General features: G+C 36.5%; 1 protein-coding gene across 1 annotated transcript in view; it reads left to right on the top strand.

Moving 5' to 3' along the window:
* The first annotated feature begins 3,247 nt into the window (after positions 1-3,247).
* The window catches only part of LOC105194268 (peroxidasin), a 188,667-nt gene continuing 182,626 nt past the window's right edge, over positions 3,248-9,288 (top strand). The window contains exons 1-2 of the mRNA XM_039446833.1: positions 3,248-3,481; positions 3,824-3,862. The gene's annotated coding sequence lies outside the window, so the exon portion shown is untranslated. The remainder of the gene's footprint in view (positions 3,482-3,823; positions 3,863-9,288) is intronic.

The following is a 9,288-nucleotide window of genomic DNA, read 5'->3' as shown; positions in this document are numbered from 1 at the left end:
AGTTTTATTTTATTTTTTTTATGTAATTGCGTATATAATCGCGCGGGGAGCAATGTGACATGTGTATTTTTGCTACAAATATCGTTAAGACTCTTCGTTTTCTCAACACGACATTCGACATTCGGCGACTGTTGCCGATATTCGTGATTATTTCAGAAATCTCAGAGTCTCGATGTAAGGGCGACATGTTGTATGCGCGTTTAGTTCGAATTAATTTACATTTAATAAACGTGAGATAATATGAATGACGAGAGTGCATAATGAGATAAAAGTAATTTGCGCAACGTATCGGGATTTGTTTCAAAAAAACTAAACACTTTGATGGAAAATATGCGCCTAAAGAACAAGTGGAAGTTTGAATTAGTCGGTTATATTACAATAACTCCGGAATGCATTTCTCAAATCTTTAGATTGTGTGCGGTAACTTAGTTGCGAAATTTTGGTTATATATTCGAAGTAATCTTTCTATTTGAAGACTGATAAAAGTAGAACCTGAGCATACTTTTCTTCCACATTACATTTGTAAAATGTGTCTTTCACGCAATACTTGGGTTCGTGAGCATGAGATATAAATTATACTCGAGCAATTCATCCGCGTCGAATGGGACTTTCTACGTACTTGTGAATATGGAAACTGATTATGAAATTGTGATGCTTAAGATTTTCGTACGGAGGCATTAGTGCCAATAGGGAAGGTGGATATACATATCCCATTCCGAAATATGTATTTGTGGCAAAAATAGTCGTCTAAAGTCTCTTCCAAACTCATTTGTTCACTCTCCACGTTTCATCAATAAAATGTGAATATGTTTATTGTACATTAAGTAAATTCGAATAATCGATTGATGTAATGACAAATTATTATTTTTTTTTTATTAAAAGGAAGAGCACCCGGTTCACGCGGAACATAAATAAGCAACCGAATGCGTAAAACATGATACGAGCATGTATGGAAATTGTTACATCCACTTGTGTACCTGGTTACAGATTCGTATTCATTCATCAACAATAAATAATGACATCTGCTTAGACTGTTTCGCTTGAACTGTGGTATTTGATCGTATCCATTTGATACTCGGGATATAACGACTTTGTGTATCGTGTTAAGTATATGATATAACTTAACTCTCATATTATAACATTTTCTGACGAGGGTATAGACTCTCGGATCGAGACAAAGTGCGTCGTGTGCGTCGAGAGGAATCGCGATTGAAATTTTCTTTATTTTTGGTTTTTCATCGCAAATTTTCAAAATTACTCACTATTTTCCGCAGACATATTTCGTTATTTTCTCGACGTGAATGACGATGATGTATGTTCCCCGAGTCTAAACCCATAAGTTAACTTATGTCTCTACTCTGTCTGCGTACCTATTTGCGTAATTAACTCATTGGTCAATCAAGAGATCGATTAATTTTTGTTAATCGGTCGCCGCGTCGTCTCATTGTCAATATCTATAATCTTAAGATTACTCTACGTATCTTAAATCTGCTCCACTTGTATATCGTACCATTATTGATTTGAGTGAAAGTTTCCATAATTCTAATATATCGAGCATTATGCTTTCTCTCTTTCCTTCTCTCTCTTACACCACAATTTCACATTAAGTTACGTTAATTATTGTTTAGGAGAACGCTACGAAACACAAAAAATAAAGATTTTAATAAAAAAACTTATTTGGATGTGTATTATATACCCAATGAAAACTGCCTAGTCAAAATGACGTCAATATATCATCAAATTGATCAGCGATATGATGCAAAAATGAGCCATTAAAGTAATTACAAAATGATATGATTGCAAAATGCCTCTTGACTGTTATTTTAACATCGGTGTGATGCCATATTAAATAATTATCCTATATGGAAATAAATACAATATTCTATTAATGTATTGTAGATTTACATTGATTTTGATTTACTCTATTTTTTCTTATTCTTAGAAAAAGATTAAAAGTAATAAAGTTAAACCGATATTAAAATTAATCTACATTGGTAAAAATGAACATTATTCTTGAAGATACAGTTATCAAAAAGTGAGTAGTATTATAGTACGAGGTATTTTAGATTTCATATTAAAATACGTCCGCTTCTTTATTTGAAGACATTTTTAAAAATTTAATAAAAATTTTAGATTTTGGCCACTTTTTAAAATTAAAGATATATAATATTCTCTTAGAATTAGTAAAAGAGAGACCTTCTCTGTTAAGAGGGACTCATTCTTAAAACTTTGTAACTTCCACTACTCAGAAAGTGTATACGAAGTTTTAAGAATAAGTACATTTTAGCAAAAAAATTATAAAAAATTAATTTCAAAGGTTCATACATTACGATGCCATAGGTTAGCACGTTGCCCGCGACTGTTGGCACACCTGGCAAAGAGAGTGTTGAGCGCGCGTACATACGCAAAATCAACTTCAAATCGTTCCTAATCTACTCGCTTTTGCATGACTGATTTATTCTTGTCGCATCGCATCGACGTTAATTTATGCGAACGCAATCAGAACGAAGAGCGAATACTGAATCTTGGAGGCAAATAAACAGTAGATACAAATGAATTGACTCACCGTTCGCCGGTGGTAGCTCGAATCCGTTCAGTTCCGTACGACGATCGCAGCTCTCGAACGTCTGAGATCCAAGATCCTCCTCACGATGATTCGTTTTGATTTACACTTGGCACGAACGCGCGACCCTTCATTTTTTGGTACTTCCTGGTACTCCCAGTACTCACGCGCGTCGGAAACTCGGAATACGAGGCAACGAGGAAGATGCGAAATACGATTGAACGCGACACGACTTCGCACCATGCATCGTATCCGACACGACGACGACGATGGATGTTGGCACGAACGCTCGACATTTCCCTTCACTTTCGGTTCTCTCGAAACACTCATTTGCATGAAAAACTCGTACGGGACGACGACAAGGATGCGAGTCGAAATGCGTCGCGACGCGCCGTGACCTTCCGCTGTCTTCCCTAACCGACCGACTGCTGCTACTGCGTAGCGGTGACGCTAGCGGCGCAGCGGCGCAGCGGCGCGCAGGCGCGGCCACGCGCCAGTCACGCCGCTACGCAGTGCCAGCAGTCGGTCGGTTAGGGAGCACGGCGGAAGGTCGCGATGCGTCGCAGCGCATTTCGACTCGCATCCTCGTCGTACCGTACGAGTTTTTAACGCGAGTATTTCGAGAGTGCCGTAGAGTGTCGAAAATGAAGGGAAATGTCGGGCGTTCGTGCCAACATCCGTCGCCAGGATACGATGCATGATGCGAAGTCGCGTCGCGTTTAATCGTGTTTTGCATTTTCTCCGTTGCCTCGTATCCTGAGTTTTCACGCGCGTGTGAGTATCAGAAGTGTTTCGAGAGTATCAAAAACGGAGAGCCAAGTGCGAATCAAGATGATTCGTTGCGAGGAGGGTCTTGGATCTCAAATGTTCGACAGTTGTGGCCGAGACGGAGCTGGACGGTGCGACCAGCGGCGATCGGTGAGTCAATTTGTACTTGTATTCGGTATTCGCACCTCTCGTCCCCATTGCGTTCACGTAAATGATAATCGGTACAGTGCGACGAGACGAACGAATCGGTCGCATGAAATTATCTGCGCGATCTACGAGAAGTTTCCGCCGTTTTGGAGTCCGTTCGTCCGTTCTATGCGTTATCCATATTTCGTATTATACTTTCGCGATATTAAAAATGCGTCGCGTGCTATTGGGAATATCGTGTAAAGTGCCAAACGACCATCGAGTTGAAAAATTTAGTCGAGTGAATAACTTCTTTTTAGTTATACATATACATTGCTCCAACCCAAATATATTTGTGTATTGCAGATCAACGTGGCGATTTCGCTGCTGCGCATCGTGATGTCGGTGAGTGAGAAATCAACGCTTATCTTATAATTAGATCGGAATAATGGATCCGTGTAAGATATCTATGGAAATGTATATTTTCATATTGAGTTAAAAGCGTTACAAATATAAAATTCCATGGATTCAAGATGAATGGATTAGACTTAAAGTTTATGTGTTTCAAAAATAACTAGTTGAAATTAAAGAATTAAATCATTTAAAATTAATTAAAAGTTATTAACTTTCAACTTTATTACTTATCTTTCACCTTTTAAACTAATTTTAATTACCCAACCTTGCATCGTAATATAACGCCTTCGAAGTATTTTAAGATATTTTAAGGTGTTACAATATTATAAATTGTATATCTCAGGATCTCAGATATTTCAAATAATCAGGGTTGAGTAGTTTTACCTAATTAACAAATTCAAAGTTAAATAATAATATTAAAAAGTTACTGATTTTTATCTTTAACTAGTTATTTTTAAAACACATAAACTTTACTTTATTAACTTTTTTCCTAAGTTAAAACATTATCTATATAAAAAAGAAAACGGTTAAAAGAAAAAATACATTTTTATAAAAAATATTTCTTTGTTACTTTCTAAATTTAATTTACAAATAAAATATTAAAATATTAAATTTATAATATATGATAATCTAAATCATAATTGTTTTAAATAATTTATCTTAATTTTTTGTCAAATGTTCGAGCATCCAATTTCGGACTTTTGCACCAAATTCGCACGTAATTAGCACTTAATTTTAAAATATTTTAAAATTAATTTTAAATAATTTAAAAATGAAAGGCTAGCTTAATAGGAATATAAAATAATAATGTTCATTCTAGCAATAGATTATTATTTGATATACCACATTGAAAGACCACATTGAAAGAAAACAATTAGTTAATTTAATTTGAAATATGTATATAACAACAGCTAGGGACAAATAAACGATTCATAATTTTTATTAAATTAACCAGACAAACTTGATTATTCATATTCTGGTTGACATAATTAGATAAATTTGATTGCACATATTCAAATTTCGACTACACTGCAAAAAACTGATCTGTGAGAAATTTGATAATTTTAAAATTTTGTTTCTTTTTGCCAAAATTTGCTTGACCAAGCATATCAGATTAATTCAATCATGATTGTTTTTTTTCCGTACATGTTCCAGTTTTCACAACCAGTGGGGAAAAGCTGTAATTAACGTTTCATATACTATGGATTTTTAATACTGACAGTGAATATTGGAACATTGCCGTAGGGGATGAGACAAAGTAAATTTCTCATATTCATTATGTAATACAATAAAATTCGTCGTTTGCACGTTCAATCAGATTCAGATTAAGTAAATGAGTTCGAAAGAGCGCAAATTCACCCCAATTGCTGTGCATTAGGATCATTTCGTTTGCTCATATTCCGATTGGCATAATTAAGTATTCACGGAGACCGCTGTTTGGAACTTTTCCACGAAACCAATCAGAAGTTTCTATATTGAATTTCGGCGACATGGGCAATCGGGTGCAATTAGTTCGCATTCGTTAAAAAAAGTTGTTTATTTGTGAACGTTCACGCTCGTTGTCTGGATTTACGTTGTCTGGATTTAGTCTTATCTATGCAGACACGCGACTACACAATTGATAATACCAGAAATATTTCCGTATTTGTAGAGATAAAACTTTGCTTTTGGTTTCGCATGGCTTTATTTCGATGCTCGCAAGATGGGTAGCGAATAACCAAAACGCGGGAGGCATTATCGTGGGAAAAAGAAAGTAGCGCGAAAACAAGATTTCATCCTGACTATCGAATTTTTACTACATTCGCGCAAAGCCTGTTTAAAGGAAGCATTGAACTGCTTTTGAATCGAATTTCGCTTATTTTTCGGCTTTCAGCTATTGTGACTTTATTCAGTTAACTAATGTTGGAAACAGTAGTAAAAGCAGGTTGATTAGATGCTTTTCTCTTCTTTTAATTAATCATTTTATCAAAAGATTGATAAGAAGATATCTTTTCAAGTCAACATATATTATACTTGTATAAAACTAAATTGCACAAAACCCGTGCTAATCTAAATTAGATTGATTGACCGTAGAGTTAAAAGAAAAGTCAAACTCGGAATAAATTTTTCTTACAAATTTTCACCCCCCCCCCCTCACACACACACACATATATACACATGCTTGCGCGCACGATCACACACATCTACAGAAACATGTAAAATATTAAAATTATAATGAAAACTTTTATTCCTGTAAACTGATTCTGTATCATAATGAATATTCATATAACATTGATATTGGGAGAATATCTCTCATGCAGCGTATATATGTTATATTTTAATTAATGAAACATGAATATTACTGGATTCCGTGGCCTATCAGAAAAATATCCCGTATGCATTCATCATGTCTGCATAAAGGGGATTTCAGAAGTGAATTGCATTTGGGGCTCATGTGATCAGTGAGTCAAGTTCGACGAGATTCTCTTTCGGCAGGATTCATGATACTGTTGTTCATGACATTACATTGTTATCGTCATATGCCGAAAGATTCGAGTACGCACAAGTACATACGCGATAGCAGCTCGATCGTACTAATTTCCTGTGCTCTAATTCCCCCCGAAAGAGAGAACAAAAATTTTCAGCTTTTCAGCTATCGTTGAAATCGCAATAAATAGATTGCAGTTTCTATAGCCGCTTGAATTAGTTCGCCGTAAATTGCTTTATGCAGGATTAATTAGCTCGGTAATGCACAGAGGGATCTTGAAGGCTCAAGTTTTGAACGTCGAATATCTCTGCGAGTAAGCATCGAGCTAAGATTCCATTGAGACAAAATCCGTTTAGAAATAAATGAATTAAAGGAATGGCGAAGAGGAAAATTTTATTATTTATTTGCCAAAACGTCACGAAATTTGAAATTTGTTGAAGTTTTTTTCTTCCTCAATAGCATGTAACATAAATATTGTTGATTCTTAGACATTTTTTCTGATTTCACGCACACAAACACACCTACTGCGTAAAACTCGTATAAAATAGCACGCTCTCGTAGATTACGATCCAAGCAACAAATCAACGTTCCGGGATGTCCAAAGTACGTCATGAAAAGTTCCGTTTATGTCATGAAAGATTGGACGTCTAAAATATGTCTTAATAATGTCATTTGGACGTCCTGCGTAATGTTTACGCAAACATTTTAGAGACGTCCAATATGTCCGATAACTCGTTAAAATAAAATTTTTAAGAGGAAAACATTCCTGGGACGTTTTCAGATTATGTTCGATACGTCAAATGAATGTCCGTGTATGAAGAATGGTATGTAGTTTGGACGTTCATATGACGTCAAATTATTGTGGATTTTATAATAGTAAATAACGGAAATAAACAATCATGATTAAAATAAAAAGATAAAAGATATTTGGTTAAGCAAATTTTGAATAAAATAAACAAAATTTTTGGTTATATAACAATTAAATATTTTGGTAACCAGAACATTTAGATATAACAACTGTAAGGATTTCATTAAGACTTTCTAGTTGAATTTGTGCAAAACTTCTGGTATAATAGTAATACGCGACACCGTCGTTAGATGGACGCAACGGCTTTCTTGTAAGAAGAAAATCACACCCTTCCCGCAGGGACGGCTGATCCGCACAGTCGTCTGGGTTTAGCGAACCCACGGACCCGAGTTCATGAACTGCGGACATTCACACACATTTACACATTTACACATTTTTGGTAAAGTTGGCGTTAGAGAAAGAGAACCTTCTACACTCCCCTCCTGAGTTATGTATGTACATTTCTGATGTTTGGACTGGCTGGATGGCTCTGCCAGGCCTTATTCTTTTTTTTAATAAAAAAAAAAGAAAATCACACAATAAAATAAAAGACGCATCATTATAAAATTTTTCATCAAATAATGTTTTTTGCGAGTTCCCAGAATTAGGTTCAAAGACGAAAGTAAATGAGAGATGTATCTTCACAATACAGTTTTTCATTTTTGTATAAAAATAAATTTAGGAATCTGATAATTTCTACAAAATTCTGATTCGTTTTGAACTGAAATACTGGTTGAATTTATTAGATTTCCAATTAATGCAACCAGATTTTTTGTTGTGTAGTCGGAATCAGAATGCATGCAATCAAATTGGTCTAGTTATCTTAACCAGAATACGAGCAATCAAATTTCTCTGGTTCTTTTAATGAAAATTATAGATCGTTCATATTTCATTAATTGTCAGGTTGTTGCATCCATATTTCAAAATTAATTCAGCCAATTCTTCTTCCGGTGAAGAAAACGTATGCAACTTTTTGGAGGAAGCGTCGGAAGACGGGCGCACATTCGCGCACATCTGACCGTAAACAGTTTACGGATGCATGCGATGCTATGTGCCTTTAAACGCGGGTGAGTGCGTAATGTGCTGAATCACGGACAAAGGGTAATAGCGCTCGAATATTAACAAGGTCTGGGCTCGATTCAATTTACCGCGGGGCGCGCTGCTCCAAAATTGGATCTCTCGGTTCCTCGGGATTGACCCCCTTCCCGTACCGACCCTCGTTTCCGTTGGCGGCGTCTTCGTTCTCGCGGAACCGCGACGACACCGGACATCAACCACGGGGGTGCGCAAACAAGCATACACACGTTGGAACTTACACACACCTACACGATACCCCGGGTAGCGTGTATCCGTTAGTCCGCACCTTCGCCACGAGCTAGGCGAAGTATCAACAGGTGCTGTCAGTCGGTTGTTTCGCTTAATCGGTTTCTATTCTGCCCGAGACTTCTAAGCTCCGCTTGGCAATTCGTGACACCCCCCCAGGGGGAATCTTAGACGTTACCCGTTCTACGCCATTTACGTGGCCGACCCGATCGTGCAGCCGGTTAAGGCTACAAATCGCGCTTAACCGATTACAAGGAAAAGCAGTCCTCGGGATTACAGTCGGCTTCGAGTGTGACGTCGTAATAGTCTTGGTACATTATAATTTAACGTTTAAGTTATTTCCTGCTACTTAAGTTTTAAGCGGTCCCTAGGCGATCAACAATTGTACAATTATATTGTACAATAATCCTCTGGAGAATTCAAAACAAGCTTAATAATAGATCGTCTTCCCGATGATCAACAGTATATCGCGCAGTGTTCAATAATATTGATCGTTTACAAGAATTGCTTTAAAGCGGTAATTAGATAAATCTGTATTTCCAAAGTTTTTTATTTTCTTTGGGAAAGGAGCCTTAACTATCGTTTCCGGCCCGATTTCGTTTTCACATTTTTTCTTTTTTTAGAGCGCCGATTTGGATCTCTTATTCGCGCGTATTGCCAAGCCAATTTTATACCGCTCGATTCTCTCTCCACGTGTAATTGAAGATACGTCTCTACACTCCAAAATGAAATAACAGAACGCATCGTAAGCGGTCGGCAATGAGATAAGTTTGGCGTTCA

This window comes from Solenopsis invicta, chromosome 3, assembly GCF_016802725.1.
Source record: "Solenopsis invicta isolate M01_SB chromosome 3, UNIL_Sinv_3.0, whole genome shotgun sequence".
Taxonomy (NCBI): Eukaryota; Metazoa; Arthropoda; class Insecta; order Hymenoptera; family Formicidae; genus Solenopsis; species Solenopsis invicta.
The sequence above is the reverse complement of the archived record's forward strand: the minus strand, read 5'-3'. Positions and strand labels throughout refer to the sequence as shown.